This window comes from Poecilia latipinna, unplaced genomic scaffold, assembly GCF_001443285.1.
Source record: "Poecilia latipinna isolate Pla-1442-1.1 unplaced genomic scaffold, P_latipinna-1.0 Scaffold8, whole genome shotgun sequence".
NCBI classification, from domain to species: Eukaryota; Metazoa; Chordata; class Actinopteri; order Cyprinodontiformes; family Poeciliidae; genus Poecilia; species Poecilia latipinna.
Genome location: NW_015112624.1, coordinates 616,006 through 634,616, shown reverse-complemented (window position 1 = coordinate 634,616; position 18,611 = coordinate 616,006).

Sequence of the window (18,611 nt, the reverse complement as noted above, 5' to 3'; positions counted from 1 at the left end):
AAATCTCACGGACCAGCACCCAAATCCGGGCGCGCAGACACTCACTTACGCGCGCAGACGAACTGTCAGCGTAAATCCCAGCATCTGAGCCCAAACAACTGGAACTAATGCTCTAGGAGAGGGTTTTTTTTTCCCCCCCTACATTTTATTGAATTATTCACCTTTTCGAGAAGAACTCTATTCAGAGAATACTTTAAAAAAAAAAATGAATAAAAGCAATGGAGGGAAGGAACCCACTGTGCAGCGCTGCTAGCTAGCTGTCCTGTTTGTGGGGGCTGAAATTAATATTATGTTTCCAAGGCAATCCTTTTAGCGCTGTCTAATCACACTCAGATTGGCAGAGTCGTCTCAGAGGCAGTTTGAGGATTACCCAGTTTATAGGCACCAGACTCTACGGTTGCCATGGCTTGACGGAGAATTTCACACAGAGGGAAGGAAAAACACGTCAGTCTGAACATGAAAGAAAACCAGCTGTGGTCAGTGGCATTGTCAAACTGTATTGTCTCTCTTGTTCTAACCACACACACAGACACACACACACAGAGAAAAACACTGAGACACACTGAGAGCTGAAAATGATGAAAGGGTGAAGAAAAACAGCCCACTCAATGAACTCAGAGCGGCACTAGCAACACGTACCGTCCTATTGTCGTCAACACTCTGGGGGCCTGCAGTCTCGCGTGGCTCCTGCAGACAGGCTGATACTTACCCCCAATGTTTACATCTGCTCCACTTCCCTGTGCCGGCATTGGATGATTTCATGCAGCGGCTCAAAATTCACTTTCCCCTCTAACCGCCTCTTGCCGACATGTCTTTCATATCTGCGTTGTCCATTCCGCTGCCCACAGGGGAGGCATTAAGTCTCCCAGACAACCGGCGCATATCATGCTTAGGTTGACACAAAAACGGCAAAGAAAAAAAAGGGAAGACAAATCTTGGTCTTTTCGCATTGCCAAACACACGCAGCTTTAAGTAAAGTCGTTATGCACAATGCAACGGAATGAATTATTTCGCCCTCGCCCACTTACGCAGCATTTGTCAGAAAGTGGAACGCATTAAAGCTAATTGAGCGTGTTTGCCATTTGGATTGTATTAATTGAAAAGCCATCACTTCCAGCCATGCACCAAATGACCACATTAACCGTCAACATTATATTCGACATCCTCGCAGATGAAGTAGTGCTTGGGGAGCTCTTTCAGAAACGCAGAGCCGGGGGGGAGGGGGGGTTGGCCGGGTCTGAAGCCACGGTGCAACGTGGCGTTTTTCTGCGCCGTCCTGGATTTCTGTCGGCTGGCATGAGAACAGGACAAACTTCCATGCCGTCGCGTCAGTTCGCGTGGCAACGAAACAGAAAATAGAAAACGAGCTCCTCGGTCTATTTAGAGAAGGGAGCTTACAAGCTGTTTACCTCTATTTTCGCCTCATCCCTGTTTGTGGCGCATCTGTCATGTCATATCTTCCGCCTGCAAGACATCCTGAGCCTCGTCGCTTCTCAGGTCTCGCCCTGTTTGAGCATCCCAGCTCGTGTTTCAGAGCAGGTAGCCTGGGGAATAAAGTGCAGATCCCCGTCTCCTTCAGTTCTCGTCGTGCTCACTCATGCACGACTCCACGTTGGAGTCTGGTCTGTGTAAGATGACATCAGTGGTTAATTTTGTTCATACAGGTATGTGCCAGATCCCTCGAGAAGCTCTCTGGCTTTTGCTGCTGCTCATAGAATATTTGTCGTTGTGCGACATGACATGATCTGGAGGGAGAAATCTAGTAAAAAGGGGCAGTGTTGTGCGCTTTCCAGGTACAAAGTGCTGTTTTATAGCACAATCGTATACATATGTTAACTTAAGTTGCTTTAAAAGAGATGTATATATCAGCTTAAAAGAAATTTGACATTGTAATTTGACAGCTTGAAACTGGGCCTCTGTCTCTTTAAAATCTCCTGTTCTTTTTGAAACTCCGCCTTCAGGAGGTCATCACAACATGGCTCCTCTATCAACCTTTTAACAACGTTTTTACCAGCGTTTCACTGAAAAGTGTCTCCTATAATGAGCTCAGCAGATGTGCAGTTCCACCAGGTGTTTGCTAATTGCTTCTGGCTAGTCTGCAGGAGCTGAGCGGAGGAGAGGAGATCTGTGAGGCGGAAAACTGCAGCGCCGATGGGAGGAGCGTTGTCTTGTCTGTATTGTTATTATGCTTATTGTTCTAGCAGTCAAATCAAACCAATTTATTATCTGCAAAATGCCAGACTACATCAATATCAAACGATGGTAAATATTATTTAATTTTAATAAGTATTCATCAAATACAGAGAAAGCTGTAATAATTTTATAGTTTAATATGCAGCTTTATTCATAGATTCTGCCACAACCGGCCCTTTGAGGACAGTCTTGAAGTTTCCCAAAATGAAAATGAGTTTGACTCTCCTGCTCCGACCAATCAAAAGCAATTTTACTGACAAAAATCAGGAGGCAATTCTTGGAAACGAACCGACACATTCACCATTACAATAGCCAATTAACGCCCTTATCCCAGATAATAACTTTGGAATAGTAATGAGTAATAAGTTAACTACCTGTCGGTGTCGCATTAAAGGAATAGTTCAGATTTTTTCAGGTGTGCCTGTAAGCAATGCACCTTATATAGTGCTCTACACGCTGAGAAGATTTAGAAGTATTGTGTCTAGATCAACTTTAGTTTTTAGATTTTAGTTCTTCTTTCTCTGGCTCAATGCACCTGAGTCAAATGCTAGTTCTTTAGCAGGCCTCTGCAGAAATGCATGACAAACTGAGAAGGTAAATGGACCGTTTTACTTGTCCTCATCGGAGGACAGACATCAAAACCCGGCCAGAAGTGGCCGGACGCTCACCCTGCAGACCGAGCAAAGCCTCAAAGTGGTCTGAGGTAAGAGACTGAAACAAAAGTCTAGAAAGTCCAAGAATAAGCCAACAAATTCTGAAAGCAAAATGAATAAATTTCACCCCTTTGTTGGTTATGTTAATGCAGCAGCAATATCTATTTGCTAAAAACTTCTTCTTTTGTTTGTTTTATAGCTAAAGTGCGGTGGGATGGGGGTAAAAAAATGAAGCAATGTTCTCATATTTTAAGTGCAATGGATGGAGACAGAATCCATTTTTTTATCCAGTGCAGGTGAGGAACACAGTTTTAATTAGCGTTTTAAAAAGCATTAATTTTAGAGTAGAAACCATATAAATATGACAGAACGCGTACTGGCTTTACATATCATTTGCATATCATTATTTTCTTTCTTTGTGTTTTTGTTTTTACCCTTTAATTAATCCCCTTTTTTGCTCATAATTAAATGTGCTGATTAGCATCTCAGTTATTAAAGGAAGGGGGAGGAAATGCATGTTTACGATTGAGAACCGCCAAGTTTAAGTGTCATCTGGATGTCTGTAGACGATTTACAAATTGTTCACGTGTTTTCAACAAACGAAACAAGTGACAACTGGGTCACATTTGGTTCATTAACATAACATTCACAATCAACTATGAATGAATAAGGACAACATCAATATTGAATCCCCCCAGAAAAGCCAAAACAAATTTAAACAAATTTCATTTTGTGGTTATTTTATGATTTTCCATTATGTTCATTTAAGAGCTAAAAATTGAGAGAACAATGACATACATGAATATTTTTTTCTTTACTGGCAGAGGAAGACAACACATTTTCCATCTAAAACAGTATTTAATATTTGAGCTGCACATGGCAGAATCACTTCCCTTTGAATGAGCGAATTATTCACGGGGAGGAAGGGAAGTTGAACTCGTTTCTTCCTCAGAGGTTTTCATGTTGCTTCCTTCTGTGGCTCTCGATGCAGCGCCACCACAGGCGAGGGGTGAGCAGGTTTTCCAAAGGGTTCAGTTCGCTTGATGCGAACCGCACAAGTTGAAAGTATGACAAATGTTGCAACTTTGGTCCCTAATCACACCGAGTCTACCGGATGAAAAAAAAAAAAAAAAACAGAGCTCAGAGTTTGATTGCGCATTCACACAGACTTTCTAGGCCGACCAACCAGAGTTCGATTAAAGCGGACTAAACAGGACTGGTGTTTAGTCCAGGCACTCTTAATGAATAAAAACACAGCAAAGAAGAAAGTAAGAAAACTGCCAGAGAAAGAAAGCTGTTTCAATGCACATGTTGTACTTTCCTTATATTGGCATTAAGACAGATACGCATCTGTCTTACAGGATTACAAATACTGTATGTAAGAAAATCCAGTCAAATATTTAGTAATAAAAAAGTGTCAGTCTTTGTCACAGCAGAACTCGTGGCTCCCTCTGTACTGTAGATGGCTCCCTGGTGTAAAAAGAGAAAATCTTTATGTATTTATTTATTTTTTTTACTAAATCCCACCTTAAGGGCATCCCTGAAGCAGCTGCATGTCTCGAGGGAAGCTTTCGTCTGAATACGCCTCAGAGACACGAGTTTGAGCTTCATTACATTCCCTCTGCTGAGTTCACTTCACTGGTGACGGCGGATTTAAACAGGCTGGAAGCCAGATGGTGATGATGCGGTGAAAACCGGGCATGCTGGTGCATCTTCACCCTGTTGCTGACGTAAGGAAGTCAGGATGAATTCCTAATTAAAATGCATCAGGAAGTTTGTAAGAGACTGGAAATAATCGTGGTCTGTTTTCAGACAGCTTGGTGAAGCTGGAAGGACGTTTTCTGGTTTGTACTGTGAAAACATTTAAGCTAAAGAGTCCCACATGTTTTAGTTTAAGACGTTTAAGTAACAATCCAATCTCAACTTACTGAACTAATGAAAGTGTTTATTAATTAGGCTTCAAACAACATTTCTTTTTGTAATTTTTTTTTCTTACTGCAAAGAAGTAAAATGAAAGAGAGGCCTTTTAGAATTAGAAAAAAAAAGAATAATGTCAACAAAAGAACTACTAAACAGTTCAGAAAAGGGATTCCTTAAAGGGATCTGCATATCTCTCTCTGTGTTTCTTTAAAAAAAACTGAGGGAATCTAGGAGCTTTCATGAATAAAAGGCATAAATTAGGAGACGAAGTAGAACAACAAGGATCCATATTTATCAGTGGCTAATGTAATAAAATAGAACTACTTTCAGGAAGCTTTTTTGAGCACAGAGTTACTTTAACAAATGGCATTTTTAAATTGTACCGAGAGAAATGGGCATCAGAGTAACTGTGTGCACTTTTTTGTAGCCTCCGGCCTCTCAGAGCGCCCCTCCCTTCCCTGTGCGGCTCCTCCAGACTAGCGGCAGCAGCACTCGGCAAAACACCTGGTGGAACTGCTGAGCTCAAAATGCAAACTACTTCTGAGCCCAACACTCTCAAGAACGGTTGCAAACGGCTTAATGGAGGAGCATCATTGTGGTATCTTGCTGTCGGAAAGAGGAGCTTCTTAAAGAGACAGAGACCAAATTTCAAGGTGTCAAATTTCAAAGTCAAATTTCTTTCAAGTTATGTTTGATATGTGCAGCATTTTCAGAACAAATGAATGTAACACAGTTTGACTGCGTTTTAAAATGACACTGTGTGCCTGGAAAATAATAACACCCCTTTAAATATAGTCATTAAATCATTCACTAAACACACGGCTGATTTCAATCCCAAAAACTGGTTAAAAAGAGCATGGTCTAAGGCTACCAAAGTGAGGGTGGTAAACAAGTCACAGATGAAAAAAAAAAACATTGTTGTCAGTTCTATATAAACATTTGTTTAATTTGGGTATAAGTTCTTATTCAGATGTTAATTAAGTGATTAAAGATTTTAATGTTGGTTTCACAGATTATCCTGCATGGTTTAAAATGATTAAGCTGTCGCTGAATGCTAACAAAGAAAGAAGGATTTTCTGTTAAATATTTTAAAAATTCTAAAACATATTTCCAAATGTTTTATTGATACCTTATCAGGTATCATCAGCAATATTTGTTAGTCCAGGAGCAGCAGGCATTTGTTTAAAACAAAACAAAATGACAAATAAGTGCAGTTTCCCCGGCAGAAAATGACAGCTTGTTTGCATATTTCATTAGCCATGAAAAGAATGAATCAACTATAAATGACAACGATTAGAAATAAACGTCAAGGCATGTAGAAAGTCCCAAACCAGACTAATTAAGCACACTCTTCATGCACATCAGACATACATCATCATCATTATCACATATAGACTGAACACATGGACTCATCTGACACACACTCACACACACACACACACACACACACACACACACGCACACGCACACGCACACACACACACACGCACACGCACACGCACACACACACCAATTACCCATAAACCTTTGATGAGGAGAAAGTTAGAGCTTCTGGCATTCGGCCTGCCTTCCTGGCATTAATTTTAGTGAATCAAAAAATGTGTATTAAATGAAAGAAAACATGCATATTTTGTGGATGTAAACTCTTTGAAGTTTTGCTTTGCTTTTTGGCGTTCTCACGTTTCTCATAGTTCAGGTTCACTGGGATGACGGGTGCAGACGTTTGTGTCTCACATAAGGGTTTCTGCAAGTAATTAAAGACCATTTTAAAACCAACTACCATTTCAATCTGGAAAGACTCAGACAAAGAAAAAGGAACAATTAAAAGATTTAGTGACAGCAATGAATAACAGTTCTTTGGCGCTCGGGCCCCGGCAGCTGATCTGAGCTGAGATTTGATGTGAACTCTATGAACATCCCGACAACCAATTAGGGATGCTCTCTCCCAGGGCCCGACACTGGTGGTGGAGGTCTGGAAAGGGTGCCACCCTGGAGAGCCGAAGGATGTGGGTGGAGAAGGGGAGGTGGTGGGTTGAACACAGCTGGGAAGCGGCTGACGGCTTTGGTGTGGATCCTTTTATGCAGAGCTTGATTGATGATTGGACACGCCGGGTGAGGTCCAGAGCTGAAGTCGGAGATGAGCATAACGCCGATGGGCGAACGGAGATGATGGAGTCTTCCAGGTTGAATTTTCGCTATCAGCTACATTTTACTTCAGGACAATATCAAAATTATTTCCATTCATATAATTATCAATTTAAAAACAAACTTACATGATAGCACCTATGATGGAGAAGCTTGTTCTCAAAACTCAGTGAGAAAATAATGAGTTAAATCCTCCCATGAGTTGAATTTCAACCAAACTAAGTGCTTGAGGTTTTTGAAATGCTTTATGAATATTGATCTTCTAATCATGCAAAAATGATATAATACAGCTAAAGTATGTGATATTTTAGCCATTTTGAGCAGGAATAAATCTGCTGTTATAATTTATTCCTCATAAGAAAATGCATTTTCTTTCTCTGTTTCAGACGAAAATGTAAGCGATGGTGCGTTTTTAATATTTTTGTTTGCACTAGTTTGTGCATATTACTTGAATTTGCAGTTATTATTAAAATTATCAAAAGGTTTTCATCGGATGTCCTAATTTTTTCCCCCTTGACCTAATGTGCTCTTCTCAAAGTTGTGAATCCAGTGTTACGAAACACGTGTTCATCTGGCTTATGTACGACAACTGCATAGGAAGACAATAAGCTCAAGGTAGATAAGCAGTAATGTGACAGGAGGAGTATGAGAGTCTAGTTTGAGAAAACACAAGAGATTTAAGAGGATTTATGCCTAGAGCCAAAAAAAAAATATAAAAAAATTAGATGTTGACTTTTTCTCCTGCAAAAGTCCAAAAATGTTCCCTTACATTCTGCATCCCTCACTATAAAGTAAATACTAAACTTGAACGATATAATTTATTTGTTTTATTGTCAGATGAAGCTGAGGAAGAAAAAAGCAGAAGGATGCCATCATGGGCTAATAGACCTGCTCAGGCCTTCAGACACAGAGGTCCACAGACGATTTTCCAACAGCCAGATTGTAATCCTATTATATCAAGCACTCTGCTCAGACAAATGAAATCATCTGCTGCAACTGGAGAGAGGCCAAGCTTACATAAATGAATTAGGAAACAGATTCACTTCCACCCCCCCTCAGTGACTGCACCTGGATTCCCTAAACATAAAAATTGTATAATTTAACTGATAAGAGCCTCTAAATAAATTGCACCAAAATTGCATTTGATTAGAATGGGTCTATTTCTTCTTCTTTTTTTTTTCCCTTCCTCCACTTTAAAATCTGTAATTTAGTGGTGTTTGCATACAAACTCGGTTAGGCAAAATTAAATGAAGTAGCAAAACGCTGTTTTAAACAAATCGAGTGCAACTCTGTTAACTGGAACCAACAATTACTCCCCATGGTTTAACTTTCTGAATCTAAACCCCTGATATTTACCAGTATGTGGGCAATAGACTTCAGCATAGATTTTACTATTTGATTACAGCTAATGCTTTGTGTCTATATAGACAATTGCAACTTGGTTGTAAAAGTTAAAGCACTTTGAAAAACAAAAAACAAACAATATTACAAACTCAGTTTGCTGCAGGTTAGCTAAAGACGTGGACTTAATGTATATAGCTTTACAATAAATGTAATTTACCTGCACTGCAGTGAATCAAATTAAGTCACCAATTAAACAAATCCATACAACTTTAATTCATTCCCCCAATTTAGCTGCAGAATAAAATTCTATATCTCTGCAGTCATAGGATTTAACTGGTTAAACTATGGAAACCAGCCAACTAGTTTATATTTTCACCTGATAGACAAAAAGACAAGGACAAACTTCTGTCAGAGACAATCAAGTGTAGGCAGAGTGATAATAACAATTGCATAAAACAGCAAAATGCCCCTCAGTTGATGGAGTTTCTGCAGGATTCCAACTCATGACAACAGATGAAGTGATGTCTCTTTAAAACTCCAGCTCTTTCTGAAACTCTGCCTTCAGGAAGTCTTCACGACATCGCTCCTCTGTTAACCCTTCAACTGCGCTTTTACCACTGAGAAGTAGCTCGTATAATGAGTTCAGCAGAAGCGCAGTCACACCAGATGTTTGCTAATTGCTGCTGCTAGTCTGAAGGAGCAGAGTGGGGGAGTCGCTGTGAGGCGGGAGCTTGGAAACTGCAACTATGAGGAGAAGCTGCGTCGTTGATGGCAGTGCTCAGTCCCACCAAGCATCCTGCACAGCTGAATGGTTGCCGAGGGCGAATCAAGGCAACACTCCAGGAAAGCTTTTGATGAAGGAACATCATAACATGATATACAGCTCAGGTAGAGCTCAATACAGAGCTACCCCGTTAAAGAAAACCGGGCATTCTTGTTCCATACATCGAGAGCGTGCGATCGCAGACGGTTTATGCTAACAAAACCGATGAACTCTTCTGTCCTTCTGCCAGGTGCAGGGCCGCCGGTGGCAGGGGAGAGGAGAAGTCCCCTTTAACAGGAGGAGACCTCCAGCATAACCAGATTTTTGAAGGTCAACCATCTGCCGCGTCTGCTGGGAGTGTGAGGACAGGAGAGAAGAGGCACACACCCTCAGCACAGATGGCCGGGGATGCTAGAAGAAAATGTAAGGATACAATCCAGCCAATGAACGCAGAGGAGTTAAGAAAGGAGCTCTTTGTATTGTGGAAGACTCCCAAGCACTCTGTAATGCGTTTAGTTTTTGTAGATGTCTTCCTAATAATATCTGGAAACTGGTTCCATGAGGCCATCTGAAGACAACAACAGGTTCTTCATCACTTTCCTTCTCTGCATTTAAGAAGCTGCAGTCTGAGGGTGAAGATCTCCACTGGGATTATATCTACGTACGATGAGTTTCGTATATGATGATGATTTGCCAGCAGCACCTTCACATTCAGTTCAATACAAATTCAAAAGTGTTTTATTGGTGTAATAAGAAAATCAGATGTTGTGGTGGATGTGATGAGAAAAGCTTTAAGCTGTATTTGAGACAACTGGACAGAATGTGATCTGCCTGGCTGAATCTCATCACTACTTTGTGCATTTAAAGAAGACTAGACCTGTCATGTTTGAGGTGTGAAGAGAACCCAAGTGCAAAGACAGATTGTGGTAAAACTGAATACTTTGATAAAATAATGAAAACCTGCAGCAGAAACTTTACAGGACGGAGCAGGTCAAGGATTACAGGCAACTGAAGCATTTTTCCCTGATTAGCATCGCTGGTCGTTGGTCTGCTTGAAGCTACATAGCTGCTCAGTCCCAACCCCGTATTTCTTCTTCACATTGTGCTTGTGGAAATGCACACTAAATAATTCAATTAGGTTCAAAGAAAAAAAAACTTGCCCCCAGGTTGTAGTAGCTGACTCTACAAGCTTCATCCAAAGCAGCACTCAGAGATTAACATACACTGTATGAACATACCTGCGACAGACTGGTGACCTGTCCAGGGTGACCCCGCCTCTCGCCCGGAACGTTAGCTGGAGAGGCACCAGCAACCCTCCCAATCCCACTAAGGGACAAGGGTATAAAGAAAATGGATGGCTGGATGAACATACACAGAGTAGATGAACTATTGTGACCTTTATTGTTACCATTTATTCAGAATGGTTAAATAATTGGGGAGCATTACTCAAAGATAACATCCAAAGAGATCGCTTATTGATCATTGAGCCTATTTCTGTTCCTTTTTCATGTTTTGATCGGCAATCACGATCTTTCAAAAAACGTCACCAGTCTCTGTTGATGTTATCTCTGCATGATGCTTCCCAATAGTTGAACCGCTCTCTATCCCCTCTGAATAAATGGTAACAATGAATACCTGAGTGTTACTTCGGATGGAGCTTGTAGAGTGAGCCATTACAACTTGGGGGGCAAGGTTTGTTTTTTTTTTTTCTTATTTAATTATTTAGTGTGCCCTTTGAGCACAATTACAAGTAAACAGGAATAAAACAGCCCTCCTTTCACTGTCACTATCACTTGCTCTTCTGAGAGTGTCATGATGTGTGGTTGAGAGCGGTGAGAGAGACGCCGGGAATCCCAGGTAGTCATGATGAAATATAATTTAATGAAAAAACCAGGAGGAACAACAGAAAATCTCTGGCAGCACAGGAACAGACACAGACGTGAGACACGACGACGATCCGACAAAGAACACTGACAACAGGTGGGACTAAATACACTGGGAGGGTAATCACAGGAACGACACACAGCTGGGTTCAATCGAGACAGACTCAGGGGAAAACAGGACTAGACAGAAACTACACAGAAAACACAGATCCTAACAGAGAGTTTTTCTCTTTGGTCAAGAGGATTAATCATTAATCTTGAGCGTTAATGCTACTGTAGCCAAAGCACTTGTTTTCCTCCTTTAGTCCAGCAACACACAGTTGTATGAAATCTGAAGCAATGACCCCCGGGGTATTACGTTTTAATGGTGTTATTACTGTGTACGAGTACAATTAGTTCATCAGCAGAAAGAGGAGATCACTTCCAGCAGCTCGGCCCGGTTTAATGACCGTCCCTGGGATGCTGGCGCAGCAGAATAAGAGCTTGTACCGGCGGACTGACATTTAAAACCATAAACAGCTCCTAATAAGATGTGGATGTGTAATTTACATAAAACCCCTTCACTGAGCAATCCATCTAAAAAAAAAAAAAAAAAAGCCTGATGTATGAAAACATTCAATTGTAAAAATCAATTAGTCCGTTCGTTTTCTGTTTTATCGATTTAAAACAAAATGTACTTCAGACGTTCTCTCGTCTGGATTTCTTTTTGCTTTTACCAGAAAGCTCCTCTTGGTTTCCAGCATGCTTCATTGTAATGTGTAACGATGTAGTTTTACCGCAAGGCGAGGTGGTCGAGATCCTGTGATGTATAGCTTCAGCAACACCCATCCTGCGACATCATTTACTCTTTGACACTTTCACGGCTGTCAGGCCACTACTAATGATATCTGATGGGTCAAGCTGAAATTGGACAGGTGAGACGGTATGTCATCTTGACATAAGGACAATGGAAACGCTGTTCGGATAAGAAACTATATTTATGGGGCATTTTTTTTACCAGCACTTTGAACAGAAGAAGAAAAAAATAAGAGAAAAATAGTTTGATGAAAGAAACACGTTCCTGTGCATTCGTATGGAGGAAACAGTTGTGGACATTTTTTTAACCAAGAGCCTAGATATTCTTGAACAAGAAAGAGTAATCATTTTGGAAACAAAATTAAGTAACATCGATAAAAGCTGTTATTTAAAGGGGCAGTGTTATGTAAAATTGTTTTTTGAGCTTTACACCATGCAGTAATGTTACATCAAAAACAGACCTGGAGAGTTGCTCTCTTTCTTTCATGCGTGTTGAGAAAGTTTTGAATCTCCCGTGGCAACTATTCCTCACTCAGCTCCTCAGACTAGCAGCAGCAAACAGCTGATTGAGCTGCACATCTGCTGAGTTCATCATGCAAACTATTTTCTCACTCCAGCATTCCTCAGGATGTTTGTAAAATGGAAAGGCTTTGCTGAGCTGAAGGTAGAGTGTCGGAAAGAACAGGAGCTTCTTAAAGAGACAGGGACCAATTTCAAGGCGTCAAATTGCCAAGTTGAATTTCATTTAAGTTGTGTTTGACATGTACTGCAATTTTATAGAAACTGAATGTGACACAGTTGTTTGATTTTGCTATAAAATAGGCACTATGTGTCTGGAGTTTGCATAAGGCTGCCCATTTAATAACATTCATAATGTTTTAATTTAAAGCCTTCATTAATTGAGTTTTTGTTAAAGGAGCATGACTGACACTGAAAATACAAAACCTCTAATTTTGGTGCATTTATAGAGTGGAGGGGAAAAAAATCATCACCAATGTCAAGAAGAGAATTGTTTTACTTATTGGCACTTCATAAAATGTACAGAAACAGATTTTTTTTTTTTATTTGAAGTTTGTTTGTGAACTTTTAATTAGCGTTTCATTCTGGTGGTCCTTGAATGTGACCATGATGTCACACTGAGGCCTATTTCTGTTAGCCAGCCTCCAAAGATAAAGGACATGTCATTGAAGTACGGCACATCTGATCTCCTTTGGTCAGGATTGACATTAGTTTTTAAAGAAATAGCTTGACTTGGCTATAATTAAAACATTTTTTATTTTTTTTTAAGTGTGACAAACAAGGACAAGGACGTTAAATTTAATCCAGCAGACAAACTGAGGAGGATAAGCGGGGAGGTAAAAAGCCCAAACGCTCACAGTGGGGCATCTGACTTTCTCTGTGGCGGCCATTTATTTTTCAGGTTTTTAAATTACACCGAATATATCTCCTGTTGTGCAACATTGTTATGAGGATGAGCTCCAGCCCAGTTGGATGAGACCGTCCCGCCCCCTGCTCTGAGCCGGACTGATTAGCCTCGTGTCAGCCCTTCTGGGTTCGGGTCCTGACCATTAGCAGGTGGCTTATTTGTTCTGCTAGATGTCCATGCGGAGCAGTCAGCATCTTCGGCCAGCACAGATGAATCATGTCTCACGCTCACAAGCTCCAGAGATTCTAAGTCGTGGGTGGACGGCGTTTAAGATGGCAGCCACCATCTTTACAACTCTGTATCGCTGCTTGTTAAACTTTGACAGACTGTACCTTTAACAGTTGCCTTGAAAACAGTCCTACGTGTTTCATCGAGGCCCTGGATGACGGGCGTTGCATAACAAGCAGCCCTACCTCGGTATAAAGTGGCAAGATGGAAACTAATCAAACCAATCTTTGCTTTTTTTTTTTTTTTTTCCCAGCATAGAATCCTGCAGCCTGAGCTCCTGCTGCCACCTTGTTCCTGTCACTCTTTTAAGGTGATAAATGACTTTGTGTTGTATGAAATGAATTACCTTGAGTTCTGTGAGACAGGGAGAGAGAAGATCTGTGCGTGGGAGCCGGAAACAGATATCCTTGAGATTTTTCATGAGAGAAAATGTTCACAAAAACGGAGATGGATCTGTTGAAATGACGTTGATCTGGATCGGTTGCCTGCTGCGTCTTCACACCACGTATGTGTAGTTAAAATTGACACGCCTCGTTGAATCAATTTCAACACTGAAGCTGGAAAATGCTTTGGTATCAGATACTGATGGGTCAAAAAAAAAAAAACAAAGATTATCTTTTGGATGACATATTTTGAGATGTATTTTATGACATGGATAAATTAGTATGATAAATTAGTATTATACAGTGGTGGCAGCATCATGCTATTGTGATGCATTTATTTATTGGGCAATAAATAAAAAAAGAAAATCTGTTAGAGGCTCCAAGCAACTTCAGACTGAAGCTCAGGTTTTCCTTCCAACAGGAGATGAAGTCGCGCCGGTCCTTGTAGGCCGGTGCGACTTTTAAATGTGTCCCTGACCCTTCATGACCCGACTCAAATGGTGGAACTACTTCTACAGTTCTGATAATGGCCTATTTATCTGATGTAGGTGTTGAAGCAGGGACATTTTAAAGGTTAAAGGGCAACGGCTGGAGACCCCAGGGTCAGATAAAAGCATAGTTATGTACTTGAATGACCCAGTCAAAGCCCTGAAATATTATGTAATCTGTGGTAAAACTTGTAGATTGATGTTCTCAGACAGAGCCCATTGTATCTGACTGAGCTTGAGTGATTGTGCAAAGAAGAAAAGACAAAAATGTCATTTTTGTAAGAGCGGAAATACTATTTAAGGAGTTGTTTTTGTGAAAAGGATTTTGGCGCCTCTCTAGGTTGACCTGACCGACTCCTTTCCTTCCATTTGCGTGCAAAGTACAAATGGAACCAAAAAATGACTTGGAAAGGATGTCAGTTTGGACAAGATAAGAACAACAATTTGAGATAAATTGTCCTATTCAGCAATTCTGAAATGGAGCAGAAGTTGAGTTCATGAGGTCTCAAATATTTTAAAGGTTGTCCAATACACACTTAGTATAAGGCACGCCAGAATCTTTATGCAAATCAAGGGTAGCAACGCCATTGGTTGAAACTTTCCAACTCACATCAGTGAGGATGAGAATGTATAAAAAAGGTTGATCTTTAGAATATGAGGAGATTTTTTGTTGAGACTTTGGAAGATTTTTGAGTACTGAACTGATGAAACTGTAATGAGGAATCCGTGGTAGTGTAATAAATCTCCGGCTCGTCTATGGCCTAGCAGCAAGAACTACGTCTCCATGCGTCATTTCTTTTACTTATATCTTTTAGAGTTTAGCCGCCCTTCAATTCTCCAATATTATCTATGTGAAGACTTAAAGCTGTAAGTGCACCAAAAGACGGTTTTACAAACTATTCAGTCAGAATCTTTCAGATTCAGGTTGGGACTCACTCAGAAAAGTTAATATGACCTTCAGTAAGAAGAAAAATATTGGTTAAATCAAAACATTACTTTCCCATACTTTACCAGCACGTGAATTTATTATTTTTATTCCGTGTTGATCTATCACACCTAAAACAAAAACACACGCTTGAAATTTGTGGGTTTGAATCTGTCCAAGCTTTGATAGAGTTCAAGGGGTGTCAACACTTTCTGAAGGCATGTTAAAAATATGAAAGTGTGGATTCACAGATTTCTCTCAACATTAAACCTCAAATTAATTCATGCGTTTCTACTCACCATCAGGAATCCTTCTCCCCTGTCTCTGGTGATAAAGTGTTTTGGGAGTGTGTGGTCTGTTTCTGTTCATTTACAAAAAAAAAGAAAAAAAAGAAAAGAAAAACTGTGTAAAAAAGAAACCAATAACTGGCTATTAAAAGCCTAATTATATTTTTATGCTTCCAAAGGAAAAAGAAGATATTTCAGCAGTACGCGGCAGCTCAGACACACACCCACACAGACACACACACACACATACAGACACACACAGATACAGAAACAGGCACAAATAAAACAGGCTGAACAAACCAAACACATTTGGCTCGAGAGCAATAATGCACGAGCACATACAGACATGTTTCTCTCTGTGGAGAACACACGCACACACACACACACACACACACACTTCTCCCACATTTCAATTCTTCCCTTTGATTCTTGAACAAAATGAGAGAAGAATAGCCCCGAAATCTGGAAATCTGGGGTTGAAATGAATGGTTACATAGAGATGTTTGAGTCATTTATGGTGTAATATGTTCTCTCACATAAGGTTAGCAATATTCTGATCGGTTTTGTTGCTCTTCGGAAATCCATTAAACCGTCTTGATTCTTCTGTGTTTGTGTTTGCCTTCTTGGCTCGGCCGAGACGGGAGCAAGCTGGGAGATCAGAGATCCAACGGTTTGTTTGTCTGTTTGTTGAATACACAGCCGTGCCGAGGCAAACCTCGAGAAACCCGCCAGAGAAGAGGAGAACAGGTAAGAAAAAAAAAACATCAATGTTTTGGTATCTGGATCACTTTCTGTAAGACTGCACAATTTGTTCTGGGTTGGGATCTTCAGTGGAGGTGATGGTGGTCCACCTCACGGAAAACCGGATTAACTGGATTAGAACCTAATAAATCCAGAAGTGGGGTTTTTTTTCTTCTTTTTTTTTTTTTTTACTTTCTGCACTTATGAGCTGAAATTAAAACACATCGTCTTCCCTCTAGACTTTCAGGATTTTATTCTCTCCTCTCTCAGACTTATTGACGTGGAGTGGAAACATCCTGAAGGAATCGCAGAGGGCACGACCATACCTTACTGCCGATAAGGAAGGTGGAGGGAGAAAGTAGCAATAAAGCCAAAGTAAATCCCTCTGATACCACTTGGCAGACGGTTGCTTGATATACCTCAGCCTGGATATTAAAAATCTCGGATGAGCCGTCCAGCTGACAACTTAATCCATTTAGAGTCACTAAGTAAGCAGCAGGAGGCTGACTCAGGGTCAGCGTACACAGAGGTCTGTCATTTCTCGGGTGCAATAAGTTTATCTTTGGCAATCCATATTGCACAGACTTTAAAGAGTCAGAAACAGACAACATTCGGGAAAAACTCCCCCCGTACAGTCTGATTCAACAAAAAGACTGAAGAAGATCTCTGTTAGAATCTGTTAAAGGTGTGTCATATAAAATGTAGTTTTTGTTTTAGCTTTATTTTATGTTTTTTTAATGGTATTCCCTCCCAGCAACGAGTAAACAGCTGGTGGAACCGCAGGTCTGAGCTCATCACACAAGCTTCTTCTCAGTGACGGCATAATGGAGAAACATTGTCGTCATGACGATGTGCTGGAGATGGAGTGTCAGAAAGAGTAGGAGCTTCTTAAAGAGACAGACACCCAATTTCAAGGTGGCAAATTGCAAAGTTTAATTATTTCAAGTTAGACGTACACTGATAGACTTTACTGTCATTGTGCCAACACATGACAGGGAATTTGGCAACAAAATGTCGATGCTTGGGGGATTTTGGGAGATCGGTCGATACTTACATGTGAAGCCGATCTTATTTTCTTTGGCAAAGGTCCAAACTGATACTCCACCCCAACAGGTCATGTCTGCACAATTAAAGTGTACAACAGTCAACACACTGTTGTACACTCAGCAATTTTCTTGCTTGGCAACATTTCAGACAAAAAAATAAAAAATTGTATCAGTTAAAATTGGACTCAGCTGGTCAGGCTTTTTATAGATCTGGAGTCACCAGTCGGCCAGAAAACTGGCAATCAGTGCATGCCTAATCAAAAAAACACAGAGTTTTTCAGACACAATATGCAACAATATACTGTATAGTAAATGTATAATTTCACGAACAAAACATAGAAAAGAATCCCTAAATAAAATAATCAACCCCGAGTGCAATAAAGAAATTCTTGATTGACCAATTTTGTTTTCAGCTGGGACTGATGGATATATAAGACTAATAAGGATTAAATGCGGAATATGTGTCAATTATGGGAAAACCATTAAACTTTACACCGTTTATGTGCTTCAGAGAATGCAAACAAAAACTGCATGCACACACAGTAAAGGCAGCAAAAACAAATTCTTCTTCCAGCTTGACATTTTATTGGTAGAACAACAAAACTGTGTGTGTACACATATTTAAATGTCCAACAGAGTGATATGCTGCAAAGCTATAGACTGTTTCCTGAGAAATGTGGGTTTTTGAGTGAATGTTGGAGCCATTTTGGAGGCCATCAGTGGGACTGCACACCAGAGCACTCCCTTGTGACCTTCACATTTCAGAGCCATTGGCTGTATTCATCTTCATCACCATTAGATCTGAATAAGCATCACCGTCAAAAACTTGCTGTTGCTGTGTAAAGGCTTGAAACGGGGACATCTGTTTTTGTCATGAAGAGACAACCCCTGTATAGCTTTGCATGTATTAAAGGCAATTATAAACGGATTGCACAGAGACGTTTTCTTTTTTTTTTTTTTTTTTTTGGGAAGAGAAACAGATTGGCAGATTTATGCAAAAGTCGATGTGAAAAATCGCTGTTGGGTTTGTGCTTTCCCCGAACATCAAACATCCCCCCGAAAAACTCCAAAGTCATTCAGCTGGTAATGTTAGCTCACGATGACTCATGTCTTGACAGAGGCATTCATGGTAAATTTATTGAAGCTTTTCTGAAAAATATCAGCTAAGATGGGAATTATTGTCTGTCTGTCTGTCCGCTGACTTCACACCAACAAGAACGTGACAGAGAGAGATGAGAGGAGTCCTGGTGCTGCCTCCTCACGAGGGGCAACAGGAACCTGCCTGCAATGTATGAAAATCAAATAGTGCCATCTTCTGGGTAAAGTCATGTCACTTTTTTCCGTTTTTTTTTTTCCCCTAACTAACTCAAATGTCAATTTATCATATTTTT